This window comes from Pezoporus flaviventris, unplaced genomic scaffold (genome assembly GCF_033815535.1).
Source record: "Pezoporus flaviventris isolate CSIRO_AGI_PZ_B2104156 unplaced genomic scaffold, CSIRO_AGI_Pfla_v1 ptg000016l, whole genome shotgun sequence".
Taxonomy (NCBI): Eukaryota; Metazoa; Chordata; class Aves; order Psittaciformes; family Psittacidae; genus Pezoporus; species Pezoporus flaviventris.
The window spans coordinates 8,073,336-8,091,706 of record NW_026892564.1 but is presented as its reverse complement, the minus strand read 5'-3'; the positions used below and the strand labels follow the sequence as shown (position 1 = coordinate 8,091,706).

Below are 18,371 nucleotides of genomic sequence, written 5' to 3'. Positions count from 1 at the left end.
GCAGAAATTCAGCTGCTCATCTTCCGTTACTCTCTGAAACTACAACATGGCAAAATTTAATTTCCTGAAGGCACATTTGCTTCTAATGTCTTTGGCTACTAGGTCGTGCAATGCCCCATTACCTGAATTACAGTGTAGTCATGTTCCTACCGTTCTCATAAATACTTGCTAAGAAAAGTTATTAAAGACACATGTGACTGAATCTTAAAGCTTTCATTTATACAAAGGTAAACAACATTCCCTTAATGCCCTATACAAACCCCCTTTTTTAGGGAGTCCATGCTAGGATAAATGTTTTCCTTTTTTCTGCTGTCCTATGAATTTAGCCTTACTGAGGTGAGGTGCTGGTAAGCATGCACTTAGTCCCTATGAGCTTATTAGGAAACAAGTTTCCCAATGCAAAGCGCAGCCCAGAACTCCCTGAGGTCAATGGAGAGACTTCCATTAAATTCAACAGGCTTTGAATGACTTAATCCAAAGAATAAGGTACATTATGCTGGCTGCACTAGGATAGATTTGGATCTAGGTTTCTTAGTCAGTGTTTTGAAGGGAAACACCACAGGCTTCAGTTACATGAATGGCTTCCACCAATGTGGGAGCCAGTTCAACAGCAGCAGAGGTTTTCTGTTTTCAGGGGACTAGAAAATCTTTAAGCTTAAATTCTGGCATAACAAGTGATCATATAACCCATAGAAGATATGCCAAGTCTCATGGAATTCCTAATAATTGTTGCTAGATGGGTGTCCTGGGTTCAGCAGTAGCAGTCATTTTTCTCCTTCTTAGTAGCTGGTGCAGTGCTGTGGTTTTGACTTTCGGCCTGGGAACAGCACTGATAACACCGATGGTTTTAGTTTCTGCTCAGTAATGTTTACTCTGACCAAGGACTTTCTGAGTCTCATGCTTTGCCAGGAAGGAGGGGAAGCCGGGAGGAAGCAGAGACATGGTACCTGACCCAAATTAACCAAAGAGGTATTCCATACCTCAGCACATCATGCTTAGTATATAAACTGGGGGCAGTTTCCTGGAAGGGTTAGATCACTGCTTGGGTCAGGCTGGGTATCAGTCGGTGGGTGGTGAGTGGTTGTATTCTCTTCCCTTCTTATTTCCCTTACCTTTATTATTATTGGTAGTAGCAGCAGTGGTTTGTGTTATACCTTAGTTACTGGGCTGTTCTTAATCTCAACCCGTGGGAGTTACATTCTTTTGATTCTCCTCCCCATCCCTCCGGGAGCAGAGGGAGAAGGGGAGGGGAGTGTGCGAGTGGCTACTTGGTTCTGAGTTACTGGCTGGGCTTAAACCATGACAATGGGATAAAACTAACTGCTCCTATGCTTTCTCCATTATTTTATCTGCAACTACCTCTTTTAAGACTTCATGATGCCTACAGTCATAGTTAAAGCAGTACATTTCCTAATTAGGCATCACTTTGCTCTCCCAGTTCTGGGATAATAGCTGGCAAGAGGTTAACAGGCTACACAAAAATTCAGAGTAGGGAATACATAGCAGGTTCATCAGAAGAGAAGTCCCACACTACACACTGCCTCCTAGCAACCGGCTGGGAAATCTGTTTCATAACGAGTCAGAAGAAAGGGTCTAATATACACCGACTCTGCTTTCCATAGCACTGTGTATTTTTCTTGGAGCACAGGCTCAGCTCAACCTTGCTCTGCTTGGGAACTATGAAGGCAATGTTATGTCACTATGATATTGATTTCAACTTGTGAAAATACAACATCATTGTGCGTTGCTCACCCCAGTGGAATGGCAACACAACTGACAATGTTTTACCTCCACCTCAACTAAAACCAGCAATGGATAGCATATATTCTTACTCTGTTACATTAATAAGATCAATGGATTGTAGGAGACAATTAACGATAGATATTAAGCCAAGTGATAGCTTAGAAAGAAAAAGATTTCTAAAAGTAGTTGCTATTATATACTACAGATCAGAGGATTTCATCAGGACAGCATTGTTTTCAAAGTTTTTGATACATAAAAAATAGAGAATGGCTATACCTTATGTTTTAATTAACATTTCTACATCTATTTCATGTGCTTGCATTTGGATTACATTTTCTACACATGACTAGAATTTTAGATAACAGCAGTTAAATAGGGAGGTAATGAATCCCACTGGCAGCTCTTTTCACTGCATAAAGAATGAATACTGTTACACAGAATAAATGTTATCAAATATTGAACTTTAAAATAAGATAATAAGTACTGATCTTTATTTTTAACATGTGTTTATCTTGTACCAGTGATAAAGCAAGAAATATGTACTGTACTGGAACTTCATTTCCCTTTCTAGAGTGTTCATAGACCCAAACCTAAAATTAGTAGAGCATCTGTAGTTCACAGCTTTATTTCTAAGTGAGTATTCAGGAGATCTGTGGAATATAGTCCAATCTTCAAATCCATAGTGCAGCTGGAAATTTTCATTTGGCTTTCTGTGTCTTTCTTTTCACCCCACATCAAGTTCAATTATTCTCTCTTGATTACAGCCTTCTTAACAACTGAGAAGACAGTATCTGGACTTTGCAAGGGTTTCCATATTGCAAGGATGTCTGTCACTTCAATGAGACTATTTGTGGAGTAATACAGTTCATGTGGTGTATAAATAGAGAATGATCAGCCATCTATTACTTTATAAAAATGAACCAGTCAAATGAATAATAGGACTTTAATAAACACCCTCTCAACATTTTTCTTTCTAGCAAGAAATTATGAAGTCTAATACGCAGTTTTCTGATCCCGGGGAAGGCACCAACTAAACTAACTCAAAAGAAAATACACTGTTATCATACAGCTTGCTTGTTGTGGGAAGCAAGCAGATGCTAGTCAACTACCAGAATAGTAAGGCTTTGATAAAATTATCTGGTCTAGAATAGACGTAAGGAATGATGTAAAGGTGGTTTGCCCCAGATCCAGTCCAGCTATTCTGGAGACCCTCTCCCCAGAAAAGGCTGATTCTTACAACTAGCCAGAAGCTGTAGCCTGATCCCTAGCCCACATCTGACTAGAGAAACATGCTGCGTCTGGCCTAAGGAAATTCTTACATTTTTCTGAAATAGATTGTTCATGGGACCTTAAACCATCTGACAAGTATTAACTCTTTTTTAGATGTAGTTTCTGATCTAGGGCAGACCAATGTCTTTTTTATCACTTTGAGTGAAATCAGCTGCTTGAACTTCCTTCTAGTAATCACAGCCCTTTAGGTGGATGCAAGGGAGGAGGTGGTGTTCTGCTGAGGAGATGATGTCTATTAGCTGCCCTCTGATGCTCTAGGCTGATGCCGTTAGGGGGACAAAGTAAAGCTACCCAGGTTGATGGCATGATAAACTGTGCTAGACACTGTTGCTGAGAACTGATGACACCTCTAAAGAAAGGTCCTGCTGCTAACTGCTGGGAAAAGGCAATTCTAGAAGAGGTAAGCAGAGTGCAAAGGGGCATCCTTGTCTTTTTTTATTCTCCTAGCTAGATTAAAAGCATTTCTAGCCTGGAAATACCCTCTATGGTGACATCCTGAGTCAGGACCCTCCACTTAGACTGCAGGGAACCTAAAAATAGGGCTTCAGCATGGCTAAAGGAACTGCCAAGAGGTAGATTTATCTACACCATTCCTGTCATTGCACTCATGCCTCCTGGGATAGGCGTTAACTTTTCAGTGTCTGCTAGGTCAAATATTGAATGAAAGGAAAGGGGACATTGTTGAAGATGTAGGTTCTTGGGCTGCATTTGGTGACAACACACTTAGGTCAGAGAAACGAGGTCTTGTCTTGAGGTAGGTTCGGATTCATAGTGGGAAACTTCCAGTGGGCCTAATCAACAAAATAAATTACATGAGAGCACAAGACTCCCAAAATACAAGGCAGTATCAGTACCACATTTTACACCTCAAAGTTCCTTCAGTCGCTGTGTTTGTACAGGGCATTTTGAAAGCATACCGAGGTCAGAGAATATTCATGTCAAGTACGATTCCCAAAGTTGCCCTTAAAGTCTCTGGGAAATTGATTACAAGCAATGGTCTGAGGAGATACGACTTTGGCTCCATTAAGTGAGCAGGTTCATAGCTTATAGGGGATGTTTGATCCTGACTAGCAGAAGGAGATGTAAATGAGAATTAGTCCTTAATCTGTTTGGTTCCCCAGTAGTATGGTTTTTCTTATCACATGGTTGAAAGTGAGAGAAGGAGCTCACATACAACAGTATGAATTAGTCTGTACATTCCTGGAGAAGATTAGCATAGAAAGAGATGGCAGCAAACTTTACCTAAAAGTTGTTTACTACTGTAAAGAAGTTCTACACCTTAAAATAGGTCCTTATCATTCTCCATTAAATTTCTCAAAGTTGAAACATTGGTATTAAAAAATTAACTCAAATTATACATTTAATTTTCTTCAAAGATGGTGGTGCTCTTCAAAATCAAGAAGCCCGACACCAGTATTCACAGATGAAAAACATATCTCTTTTGGAGTATATGCTCTTAGGGTCCTTATAGGTCCTGTCAAGGTATCATATATTCACGCAACTCTTTGGGTTCATTTGTTTATGTATTTGGGTAGTTTGTCTTATGGCAATGAATCAAAAGCACTAAATAAAGAGCAACTTATGTAGTCAATTATATACAACATTAAGATCAAACAGATGTATACAAAATAGAGAACTTACTTAAACATATGTAATCATCTTTACCAAACACAACAAATAAGAGGAGATACAATCCAGGGTACAATTAGCTGGTTCAGTTTAATTACATATTATAGTAGCTTCAGATTTCTTTAAACTAATTACAAAGGTGATGATATGTCTGTGATGCTGCTGCCACTGAAGAGTGCTCCTGCAGTAATACAACTCTTACTTTTTCCTCTCTTTCATTTTATAAATGTGAAGTAGGCAGGAGTAAATAATATTGCCAAATAAAAGAGTCTGTGGAAAAAAATGGGTCTGATGTCATCATAACATAACACAAAGAAATCTTATGCAAAGGGTGTTGCTTAATGCCTAGATGCTTCTGTCATGTGAACCATATTCTGCTTAAATGAGAGAAATATTACCCATTCTATTTCTTCTCTAACATATGCAATAATATAGAAGGGTTTGGTTTGATAATGTGATTACAAGATAAAAATATTTGAAGCAAAAATCATACCTGCAAATACTGGTAAATGTCTAAATGGGAAAGCATTTTAGAGCTCCAGTTGCTTTAGACTATGGACACTCAAGTTTTGTGCTGGTGACTCTTTTGTGACTGCAAAACAATTGCATTTAATGCCTATGAAGGTAAACAGAATTGGCTTGATTTCTACGGCATTAGGATAGTTTGTCTAGACTGTAAAAACTACATGAATTTAACTATATTTAAGATGCTTGCGTAGTTACACACGTAAATCCCTTAGGAACATGTGTTTGGAAGGCATAAGCCATGCAAAAGCTGGTTATGCTTGTACTGGTACATTACCATATTAAACAAACTAAGTTTTGGGTTGGTGTTACCATTATATACACTCCAGTTAATGAGAAATTGAGAAAATTACCCTCCCTTACCAAAGAGGTGATTCCTAACTGCATGTGTATTCCTTATACAGAACAAATGATTTATTTAAACAAATGCATTTTGCTTTACATTGAAACAGATCAGGAATACATGGTTTCAGCTCCTCGTGCAGACATAAATGCCTGAATACTAAAAGCCCTATGAACCCTGGTAACAGTCACAATGTTTGCAGGAATTGCAGTGTTTGTCATTTGAAGACATGGCCTAAGATGAAAAGTTGCTACCCAGATAGGTCTGAGCCAGCTTACATCTAAGTTTTGTTTTCATCCTTTACAGACAGGAGGAGGTAACAGAGTTCTCACTGGGGTATGAAGTTTCCAAAATACAAGTCTGCCCATGTATGCCGTCATCATTCAGACCCACAGTACCATCTAACTTACCGTCATGAACAAAGAATATTTCATGAGGAGGTAAACTGAATCTCACTTCTCGTTGTGCAAGCTGCTGACAGTTCAGAGGAAATCCAGATGCATTTGCGTGGAGTAAACTTCTGTAAACATGTTCTGCACTTCAGCAAAGAAATAAATGTCAAGGTAAGCTTGGCAAGTGACAAAAAAAGGATGAGTCATACTTCTCCAGTCTCATTCCAAAGATGCTATCTTTCACCTCCCTCAGTACTGTAGTCACAAGACTGACAATGTTTCTGCTCCTTTATGGGAAACAGTATTCAAACGCTGTGGGTAAATGATTTAGTGGAGCCCCAGAGTCATTTTTCACACATACTTTGTTTTCATTACCAAAATCTGGAAGAAATAAGTTTCCATATGAAGCAATCAATGCGCAATTGCTTATCTCAAATGTTTATAAGCCACTCCTTATCCATAGTTTTAGCTGATAGATTTACATTAAAATATATAGGGTGAAGTCATTTTATGGAAGACTTCTTGTTAGGTAATTGATGGAAAATGTTATCTCCATTTTGCAAAAGAAGAAACTGAGGCAGCGTCACTAAGACTCCATTTACAAGCAATCATTAGCTTTGAGTCATTTAACTTCTGATTAACCAAACCGACACATCTTGGAAACTCATTTTCAAGACTGTTATACACTTGCTGTTTCAATTAAAGTCAACAGGATCTGTATGCACCTAGCACATGGGAAATTCAGGCCAATGACTCAGGAATCAAGGAATTAGGAATGAAAGGCCACTTTTAAAAAGATCTGCACAAGATTACTTGTGATGTCTGGGCCACAGCCCAGAGCTAAACTTAGTCCCCCCAGCTCTCAGTCCAAAGAGTTAACAGAGTAATTATCATTCTTGCCAACAGTACTGATTAGTATTAGTATTTTCCTAAAAGAAGCATAGAAAATACTTGGGGATGTCTAGCTCATCCCTATTCCCTACTGGATTGTTAATTTGACTGCACCTAATTAATATTTTTTCTCTGAAATGATTCATTATTCTCACTTTAATGAACAAAAGACAGTATATCATACAAATATTGTCATATTAAATGGAGAATCCAGCATTTTATGAAGGTTTTCAGCTGAATTCATCAGTGGTTTATTCTAATCTCCGGTGAAACCTGAGGCATGCTGGATTAATTTCCTCTTGTGACTTAAGGTGTTGCCATTTCTGTTTTCAAATTTTTTTGTTTTTTTTATGAAATACATAAGAAAGTTTAACTTTTACAAAAGCCATTCAGTTTGAATATTTACACGCCTAGTATCGCAGGACTGTGACTTTTGTCATACTATCCAGGTATGGTTTTCAGATAAAGAGATCCCAGACCACTGTTTCTTAAAAATTACATTTATTCTTGGCCCTCCATATCCTACCATTATTCATGAAAATACTAATCCTTGAAATAGAAATGGACATGTTTTAATGGCATGGTGTTATTATGCATGATTAGCATTACAGGATACAGGAATTAGCCCCTCTATGATAACAGCCAAATAAGATCTTCCCTTACATCTTCTGTCCCTCATCACCTTTTCTTCCAGCAGCTCTTGCTTTGTATTTCCATATGTTGGTTGCTATCAGCTCCCTGCTTCCTGCCACTGTCTGTCAGTTTTTTAAACATCTGAGGAGACAGGCAGGTGAATAAGACCTGTCAAATCCATGTCATGCCCTGTAACCGTGAGATGTGTTTGCTGTGTCCTTCCTCTGTACTTTTTCCTGAGTTACTCAGTCTCAGATCAGACTTTCAGGGTGGAGCTTGTCTCTCATGACTTCAGAAATGAACCCCTGAGCCAGCCTCTGCTTCTGCATTATAGCAGAAAAAAAAAAACAACAGATGCTCGGAGACATGATTCATCCCATACATTTTAGATTCTTTCCTTTGAATGACACCACTTAAATCTTGGAGCACCCTCTTTCTTTCCACTGACTAGTAGCCCAGATAACTGGCTCAACAGCTGATAGCCCCATTCGAGATACATTTGGTCAGATGGTTCTTTAAATGTCCTGCTCTGCTGGACTGGAGGAAGCCAAAGGAAGATTGAAAAAGGGAGATGGTGAAAACTGCAATGCCAGCAGTAAACATTAAAACAAAAAAAATCAGAGTTGGCAGTACCAAACAACTATCCATCGTTGCACGTTATCCATGCAATTGACCTTTTTAACTTGGCAATTTGTATCTTATGCATAAACCAAAGTTACAACAAAATCCAGATCAACAGAGACTGCAGTCTCCAAAATGATCTCATAGAGAAAAAGTTTACATGTTTGGCTTGATGATTTAGATGTTACAGCTTTCACTCTTCCTCCAATTTCTGAACCCTAAAGATTGGATTTAAGGCCCTACAAGCATGGAGGTGAAGAATCATAAGAAATACCAGCTGACTGATTCACATGAAATGTATGTGCCAAATAAAGCCTTAAATCATTTTATGCAGCCTGTCATTCAAGCATATTTGACTATCATCCAAATTGTTCGAATTGTCTTTCATAAAAAAAAAAAAATCTGTTTATTTTAGGATAATTGGAAAAGCAACAGATTATCTCCAAAATAATGAATAGGTCAAATTGTTTTTATAAGCTTAATAACATTTTCCATTGTCCCTCCCTCCTTAACACCTATCTTCATTGCCTGATCATTCACATACTTCATATTTTTTCGTTTGGGTGAGTCAGGAATTGCACATTATGATGATAAATGTATCATCTCTGCTTCCTCTTAGTGTTAACTCAGTGGTGTGATTCACACCACAAACCTATTTTACTCATTCCATCCTTTGTTGTTCATAACCTTGACTTTCTTAACATCAACAGGACTGCTGGAATCACATTTTTTTACTTAAAAGCTAACATAAAGGCTTTATCTGCTTTATATTCTATAAATTCAGTCTGGCACATTTTTTTCTATTGCACCAGTTATTCATATGCAATCACAAATGCTATTGTAATGCAAGCTGAAGAAACTCACCTTATATATAAGGGTGATATTTCCTCTATATGATGCTATTTAACTGATTTGAGTTAATTAAATATTATAAAGGATATTTAAGAAGATCGCTCTTTCTTTTACAGCTTAGGCCAGAGTTTTAAGTCTGATGGAATGGCTTTCCAGTGCCATGTTAGAAAATCGATGCACCCTTTGTGTGTGTCCCAAATAGAAATGCTCTTGGGCCTTTCCTGCCTGGCCACAAAGATTATACCTATATTCACGCCATCCCTTCTCCTATTTTATGCGAGTAACAAATGAATTTGTAATCGTTCTGAGAATGTAGTGGTCAATGATCCCGACTGAGAGCAATTATGTATGTGTCATTAAAGCAACGTGTAGCTAAGATGTCATCTTCTAAAGATAGCAATACATCATTATGTGTGCTTGTGACTGTATACTAATAGTAAGGGAACATAAAATCTTCCTTAAGAGGAAGTTATTGGAAAGTTAAACAGAAAAGCAACACAATATGAGTTGTTCTCTGTGCAGTCCTTTCAGAAAAAGGAGGCTCTGTCTTGAAATTATATCACTGAGTCACCATGTTTGTGAGCTCAGAGGAAGACAAAATGATTAGAAGTCACTGGTTAATGATGAGGTGGAGAGAAAACAGTGAGCTCTTTTGAAAGTGAACACAAATGTGCACACACACATAGAATCATAGAATAGTTAGGGTTGGAAAGGACCTTAAGATCATCTAGTTGCTATGGGAGTCTCCAAAATGGGAAGGATTTTCCAGCTTTCAGGCTTAGAAAAGAGAAGCAAGTGCAGAGACTGTTTGTTGTTACTACAGGGAGTGCTTTTTTTTGTTGTTATTTTTTCTAATAAATAAATAAATTAATAAAAAAATAAATTATTTTGTCCATTGTTAACCACTATCCGGTGGCCTGCCTTTCCCTTCAGGGCTGAATACATGCCAGATTTACTTGGAAGAGGCTTTACAGGGAAGTCATTTGGCAGTATGAGCCATGAAGTTGCTAAGAGATGGGGGAGCAAAGAGGAGCAGGTGGGGGTTGGCGGTGTAGGAGACTGGAAAGCTTCCTGGCTTCTCCCTGGTAAATCTTTATCTGTTGCTCCAATGAGAAAGGACCTTCTGAATCCAAATCTAAGGTGTCCAGCCCTACCTAGAACAGGGAATTGCATGGCAAATGTAGTCATGTCTTTTTCACTCATGTAAATGGCAATCTTACTTTTAACATCAGTGCATCAAGACATACCTTAATTCAAGGCACTTGCTCTTTACATGTCTTATTTGACCACGGATCTTTGAAAAATTTTGGTAGCCATTTCATTCATTATGTATAAACAGCAGTAAAACTTAATTTTCCATTTTCAGTCAGGGACGGAAGTTGGAGTAAGCTTTGACATAACTCAAATTTCTATGGCTAAGTTTTAATATTAAGATTAAACAAGGAAGCAGTGTACTCCTGAAAAGCTCCTTTCCATGGAAATCTGATTTATAGCATAACGTTGTAGAATGAAACCAGGACTATCTAAACACTCCCTTTCCTGTTTCCTATGGTTATCAGCTGAGGGTATGCTCATTACAGAAGGGTTAGTTGTTCTGGTACAGATCACCTATCTGGACCTCTTTTTAATTCGTTTTTTCTTTCAGGATCACCACTGCACCTTAACCTGGCTTCCGAGGAAGGCAGCTATGTGTGACAGGTGCTGTGAATAGCACTGTGTGAAAGCAGCTATTTGCATACCCAGGAGCGGAGCCACCCTGGGTTGCCTTGCTGGCCTGTCCCACACACCCTCTCTGCCGTGGCTGTGCCTTCTGTCCCTTCCTGCCTCCCCAGGTAGAGATGCTGCCTTCTCCCACCTGCAGACCTGGCTCCTCCAGCACTCAGCCACTGCTCCGCAGCAGGTCCAACTGGATCTGATATTTGCCAGAGACTGCCTTTCAGCAGCTGGGCCCGAGAAGGTAAGCACAGTGACTGAGGAAGGCTTCTCCCAAGCGAAATATGATGTACTGGTAGGAACAGAGCACTTGAGGAGGAAAAGGTTGAGCTGAGATGAGACAAAGTCTCACTTGAAAGGTAGGCAGGCCTAACACTTACTTGGACCCTATCTTTCTGGATGGAAAAGCTTCTGAGGAACTTAACTTTTCTTAGCTTCAGAGCACATATCTTTTTTATAACTAGGCAGCCCCTTCTGTGTCCATGAGCTCCTCTTGCCAAGCTCATCTGGTGAAGAAACTAATGGACACTGGAAACAATTCTATGACTGCCCTGGCTCATGTACTGCCTGCTACACATCAGCACGAGAGGATTCTCTGCTCCTAAAATTGAACTGTCTCTTTATTAACAGCTTCATTTACCGGGACACTGAGCTAGCAAATCAGATGCGCACAACTTGCCTGTCTCTGCTGCCTCCAAGCTCTGCCCCCCTGCAGCATGTGCTCTTCCCTCTGAGCTCACCACAGGTAATTCTGCCTGCGTGTACTTGTAGGTGGCTGGCTAGCTGCTTTTATGCTGCTTATTGCACTGTGAATCTGGTGAAAAAACTCTTGTCTTCTTGCTGCTTTGACAGACCATGCCATGAGAGAAGCACATGTAATATTCAAAAGATAATGAAGTGTCTCCCAAGATCTCTATAGTCGATTTTAAAACTGTTCACAGATCTTGTTTTGCGTTTCATTTAATTATTAGTGGGCAACAGATCAATTGTTCTATAATTTGCACTCAAAAAGTAATCTGTAAAGTATTCATAAATGCAGATGAATCTTTTTAAGTAGTGTGTGTATATATACATAATAAAATCAAACTTCCTACTTAATTTTGTGTTTAGGATTCTGCACATTATATATGAATGTCATCTAAACATATAATACATGAATTTCTTTTTCTAAGAAGCAGTGACTGTTATCTTAGTTCAGGAAGTAAATTAAATACTTCAGAATATAGACTATCATTCTGAATATAGAAAAATGGGTGGGACAAATACTGGCTTGTATTACTTATAGGGAGTAATTGCTTTCCTTGTGTCACTGCAAAAGATATAAACATGTTATTACTTGCTTGTTGGCATAAAGGCTAGAAATAAACTGATTATCTATTTAATATATGCCCTTCCTGTTGGATATCAAGTTTCTGTCCAATGAATTCAAGAGCTGCTCTCAGCTTTCAGACTATGAGTTAAATCTCAGTGCCACAAATGCCAGTGGGAGGTTTGCAATTACATTAATTGGCACCAGGATTTCTCTCAAGGAGTATTTCTTGGATAAAATCTTAAATACTGTGTTAAAAATCAAATGAGAGAAATCTCAACATACAAGTATATAAGGCATTCATTTCTATCCTAGTGTAAGATGCCTTGGTCAATACCCAAAGGCAGTTAAATTAAGCCTGGTGAAAGCTTTTATTTATTGCTAAAATTTCAGCAACTTGCATCTAGAATAGATTTTGGTTTACTAAGAGAGAAACAGACTCCAGATATTTAGTGTGTGACATAGATATGATTTATTTAGACCATGCATCAGTCAAGAGTAGATAGCTTAAGCTGCCAATGTCAAAGGCTGGTTGTCTTAGAAGCCCTTCTAATTGTGCTGGAAGGTTATGCATCAAGTTATGCATACTGTGCATAAGGTTCTGTGGATGGCACAATATGCAGGCATTTTTCTTGATAAAGAAGATGAATATGTTAGCCAAGGATTTCTGTCTTAAAAAGCAATGTGTTGCTTTAGTGACAGCTGATCGGTAGTGCTCTTTAGCTAAGCAAATTCAATTGTCACTTGACAGCATGAAGATTAGTAACTTCTTAATACACCAAACAACAGCATCTTGAATTTGGAGCTTACATCAATAATACTTAGCCTATGTGTACTACACAATAATACACATTTTACAGATGCTATCCCCCTTACCATTAGGCTTTCAACTGGAGCAGGAAGAAAATAATAAAAGCTCACTATATAAAAATACAGTCCTGATAGTTCTGCATAAACTTTTTAACACAAAGGCAAGCTTGACTCATCAGCGTGGTGGAGAGGGTTCAGTGCAGCACCCAGGCTGTGCAAAACCAGCTTTAAGCCAACTTTATTTTCTCCTGGTAGTGGAACCCTATTGGGGCTGGTGTATAGCAGAAAGCTTGCAGGCTAGCATAGATGCCAGCAGTCTCAAAAGGGCTATTTTAGTAGCCAGGATTATTGGGGCATAAAAGAACCACAAAGCCCTTGCTCTCTGACTGCCTTGTGCCAATAACAGGCAGTGAGGGAGCAATAGAAGATGCTTATGGCATATGAGGTTTTCACTTTATGATAGACTCCTCTATGATTCTGTACTCACACAGATCTCCCCCAGTTTACCAGTGCATTGGTGTTACAGTTTTGGGGAGACAGCTGAAGTGCTGCAGATTACATTTTAAAGACATGATGCTGACAAATTAAGTTCAAAGTCTTAGCAGGGCCCTTCCAAGTGGCAGCTCTCCAGGGCTGGACAGTTATAGCAGTAAGTTCTATAAATCTTTTCAGAAGCTCCTTGGGCTTCAAATACTTACAACATTTCGTCATTCCCTTTAAACAGGGAAAATTGCCTAATCCCTTTTTGGAGGCCAGCATAATTATATTCGGAAAATAATAATAACACAAATATTAAAACACAGAACACTGTAGTTCAGGCCGCATGATGGAATTAGTTAATTCTCACAGTAAACACTGGCAAAAATGTTAATACAATGGCTTTCTTAGATGCACTCCTAGAAATTTATGTTGATGCAAAGAAGTGCAAAAAGAGCTTTTAAGAGATTTGTATGGGACTCTTCTTTGTAGCCGGGGAGTAGTTCAAGTTCAGCTATAAAACCTCTGCCAAGCTGTGTACATGTCTCCCTGTACAGTGTGCATTTCTTTATTTAAACATGTCCCAGACAAAAGCAACTGGACAAAGCTCTTGTGTTGCTTTGCATCTACAGCTTTTTCCTCCATGCTTGCTACTGCTATCCAGCATTTTGGAATATTTTAGATGAAAGAAATGTGAATACAAGGGTCAAATAAGTCTCTTCTATCCGCAGCAATAAACCTAATCACATTATTGCAGCTAGAAGCCCATAGGACAGCTCAGCAGGCTATACGCTCATTTATCTGGATACCCCAATAAATGATTCAAATAAAGTATCACTCATCTGAAAATGAAAACTCTATGGTGCACTCACACTTTACAGCAAAGCCTCCAATGAAGACCTGCTTTTTTTCTGTCCTGACTAAAGTTATTGAGAGAAAATTTAGCATCCATCCTCACATACTGTATGTGTACCGAAAGAAAAGAAATCAGATAGAATCTGGGAGAACTTTACATGGCATGAGAGGAAGAAGAGAATCAAACTGCTGAAGACTCAAAACTAAAATGAAAGGAAGTAACAGCCTGGCAAATTGAACAAACGCAATGCACTGCCTTTGGACCCTGCTACATTTCAGACTCTCAGAGTACCTTCACGTGGCAAGGCACTACACTGCCTATCACTCTTAATTTATTTTTGACACTGATACATGATAAAGGTGATTTTGGTGTTCACACAGTGTCTTAATTGAATTAAATCATCTGACATAAAGTCATCCCTGTCTCCTACATAGATAAAAGGAAACAGATTTAGCGACATTTATACCAACTTAATTGAATACTTATATAAATGTGCTGCTGGATTTATGCCAAGTTTTCAGTAAGGTGAAAATCATAAAAAGAGGAGATTCAAAGGACAACTGGATGTGAGAGACTTTTCTTAAAGCATAATTGTTGCAAGTTCATAGTTACAGTTGAAGGAACAGCTTTTGATTTCTGCTTGTAGGCATGATCTAAAGGAGAAGCTTCAGAGAAGCATGCTATCTGCCTGGAATTAAACAGAATATAACTGGCAGAACCCACCAGGTGTGGCTGTGATGCCGGCGTGGTTGCCATTTCAGGGATGACAAAGGCACAAATAAGGCCAGTGGAGATGAAGCCCTTTCTGCCATAGAGGACGGAGCTGAGCCTCTGTGAGGGAAACAGTGGACGCTCGCCTTGCAGGAAGAAGAGCAGCTGTAGCAAACAGCAGAGCCAAACCAGAAAAGATCAAATTGCCTTAATTTAAACAAGCAATTAATTATATATTGAGGCTTTTCTTGAGGTAGAAGACATTGTATGTGCTTCTGTGAACTGAAAAATGCACATGTTCAATGAAGTCTGAGTGTGGCTTGAATAGCACCTAAACACAAAGCCTGTGTTTAGAAGAGGAATACACAGAAAGCCAAGGTATAAGGCCTGTTAGGAGAAAAGAGCTTTGCCTGCAGAAGTACTTAGATATTGAATACTTTCCAATATCCTGTGCCAGATAATGATTCCAGTGCATGTAAGTTGTACCAGTATGATCTGATATGTCAAGAGGCAAGCAGGTTACATCAGTCATCTTGATCTTATCAGAACATAAAACCTGTGCCCCTTTTTTTTTGCTGTTTTTTATTTTTTGTTTAATGCATCATTTCCCAAATTATTTTTCTTGTGTTCCCTTCCTGGATGAACTTTTTCATTCATTTCCTGCTAATTTCTCGATGAAATCTGCATGTCCCAGCATAATTCCTTTAGTTCATTATCTGCCACCTGATCATAGCTGCAGAACTTCTTTAACTGTCATTCTAGTAGCCTGAAGGCTATTTCAGTCACAAAGAGAGCAACTAAGTTGCCAAACTTGGGTGCCTGATGGGATTTGAGAAGATCTGGGGTATCAGCTACCCATCAGAACTGATAAAAAAATCTGTGGGAGACCTACACCCTTGCGATTGGAATAGGTAGAGACAAGGCGGATAACCTTTGGTTCATGTGGAATTACACAGGATGCCTATATTCGGGTAACTGTATTGAATTTTAACAGCTGATCATAAACCTATCAAGGTTGAGCTTAAATATAAACTGATAGTTTCATGCCTGTTAACTTTTCCTGGTGCTGCACATCTTTCAGTCTGTCTTCTTAACAGTTAATCTTCTTAAGTAACAAGTAATTATGTTCTACTTCATCTTGAGCTCATGTAGAGGAAACTCAAGTACAAGAAGCTAGAATAATGTTCAGAAGTAAACTGTTATTTATGCTTTTACTCATTTGTCATGTTAAATGTGCATCATTCAATTTCTAATTCTCATCTAATGTATTATTCAATTTCTAATGGTTTTCAGTAGCCATAGAAACTGAAGAAGACTAAAAATGGAATCACTTATTGCCTTTTTTGTTTACTGATCTTGAAAAGAATCCCTGAATCTGCAGTGGTGTATTATCTTTCATGCACAATTGCTTCCAATCTAATTTTATGTCAAGTATTGTGTGTAACTTAAAAACATTAGGAAGTACTTTGTATTTTAGCATATGGCATTAAAACTGCAGCAGTGGTTCAGTGTGGTACTATTATTTTGTTTCACTGCACTAAACCCCAAAATTGCTTTTCTTGGTGATTCTGTCCACCCTGAGAGTTGATGTTTTCATATACTGTGTTCCCACTTTATAGTCCTACCATTTTTATTGCTGCTACTTACCCTTTTTGTCTGCTGCTGAGAATGATGTTTGCAGGAGGAAATAGATGGTAAAGTACTGATGCTAGGAAAATACTTAGCACCTCAAAGCTGTTCCTATGGCAACTGAGGCCTACAGAAGTATTACGACATATATGAAACCTTATGCAGGTTTCAAGCATGGCATTTTTGCAAATGCCAATCATTATAAAAATACTTTATTGTACCCTATTTTTCTATTAAACTTCCTAGACATCCATGGGAAATGTCAGTATTTTTAGGAACAGCTTTCTTTTGATATCACGACTAAGTCATTACTTAATTATGCCAATTTCCATGTCCCATTACCACTGGATTTACAAAATTAAATCATGTTAACATTAAAAAAGGGAGATATTAGTCATACATATTCAAGTATGCTATCTTGAATAACTTAAATTTTTTATGAAATGTGGATGTAAGCACTTAGGATTAAAAATATCCTTTATTGTTTGTAACTAGATTTATAAACATATATACGTAGTAAAAAAAAAAAAAACACCTTGTATGTATTTTCCTGTGAGTTGTATGTATGTTCCTTGTATGTATTTTCAGAAAGTGAGCTGCCTCCACTTTCTTAAACAGTCATTGGAATACATCAGAAAATCCTGGTCTGGTTCCGCAGTCTGACATGAAGCTTGAGGTTTGCCACTTATGTATGCCTGGCTTCTGTCCAGCCAGGCTCACCCCCTCTGCCTGGGGCTTTGGAGATGCTGTATAGCATGGTATCAGGGTTCACCCTGGTCCTGCTTGTAGGTCCTACCTGGTGCAGAGGGACAAACCAGCAAGAGCAGGGAAACAGCAACTCTTTTTGCTATAAGGTAATGTCTTCCTTCACTAACACACCTCCTTGCATTTACAGCACTTAAATACAGAGAAAAATAACTATATGACAAACTGTAGGGATGATCCAGGCTGAGGGTGATCAGACCTCACTCTAGTGGTAGCTGGCATCTTTGCAGCAGCAATTGTGGTACCACCACATGTGCACCTGGCTTTCCTGTAGATGCATCCTTAGTGCCTACTTGTGGTTGCTATGTCACAAGTTTGAGCCTGTTGCATCTAACTTGCATGTGAACAAGGGCATGAAAGTATGGCACCATGATCCAGCCATACCACCATCTGTCTAGCTCTGGCTCACTACATGTGAACTTGCTCAGTGAAAGGCACTTGTCTTACAGGTTGGGTGAAGGGAATTTTCCACATTAATCCATCTCCAGAAGTGTATTTCCCATTGTGTTTCTGTGAGATTTTCCAGCACAAAAGATCTTTGCTCCTCATCTTTAGCTTTTCTGTGCACCAAGCCTTTATGATTTATGAAAGTTAAGAAGTCTGTCTTATGCTCGGTCCCTTGTCCCTTGCTTCGCCTTAATAGCTGACTACTAAAATTTAACATTCAAATTCTTCTTCCTGGGAAATACAGGGACAAGTCTTGTTACCAAAAAAAAAAAAAAAAGAATATCCATGCAAGGAGTTTCATGATACAATGATTTTAAAGTAATAATTACTTACCAGTGTTCTTTCTCAGCCACAGAAGAATTCACTGTCAGCAGGGTCTTACAGGCTATCGCCCAGGACTGTCTTTTATTAATATAATTCAAATACAAGAAAGTAACAGAACAATCCATCATCTTGCATCACTGGGATACTTAAAATGGTATTTCAAGCTGTGTTTCAGTCCTACTTCCTACCTAAGCCTTAGCAGGGGACCAGAGTCACCTCCAGTATGATTGTAGGGGCCATGTCCATACCATTCTTCACTGAATGCCACACACAAAGGGACCTGGGTTAAGGTCTCTGACAGAATCTTCCCTTTTGGATACCTTCTTAAAAGCTGTTTTACTGCTATTGTCCTCAGTTACCATGATACAACACAGAGGAATGGATAATCCCTAGAAACGTTTGTCTGGAAAT

General features: G+C 38.7%; 1 protein-coding gene across 1 annotated transcript in view; it reads left to right on the top strand.

The window, feature by feature from the left end:
• Positions 1–337: 337 nt before the first annotated feature.
• Positions 338–18,371, top strand: part of RPS16 (ribosomal protein S16) — a 45,339-nt gene continuing 27,305 nt past the window's right edge. Inside the window, exon 1 of the mRNA XM_061454695.1 lies at positions 338–342. The gene's annotated coding sequence lies outside the window, so the exon portion shown is untranslated. The remainder of the gene's footprint in view (positions 343–18,371) is intronic.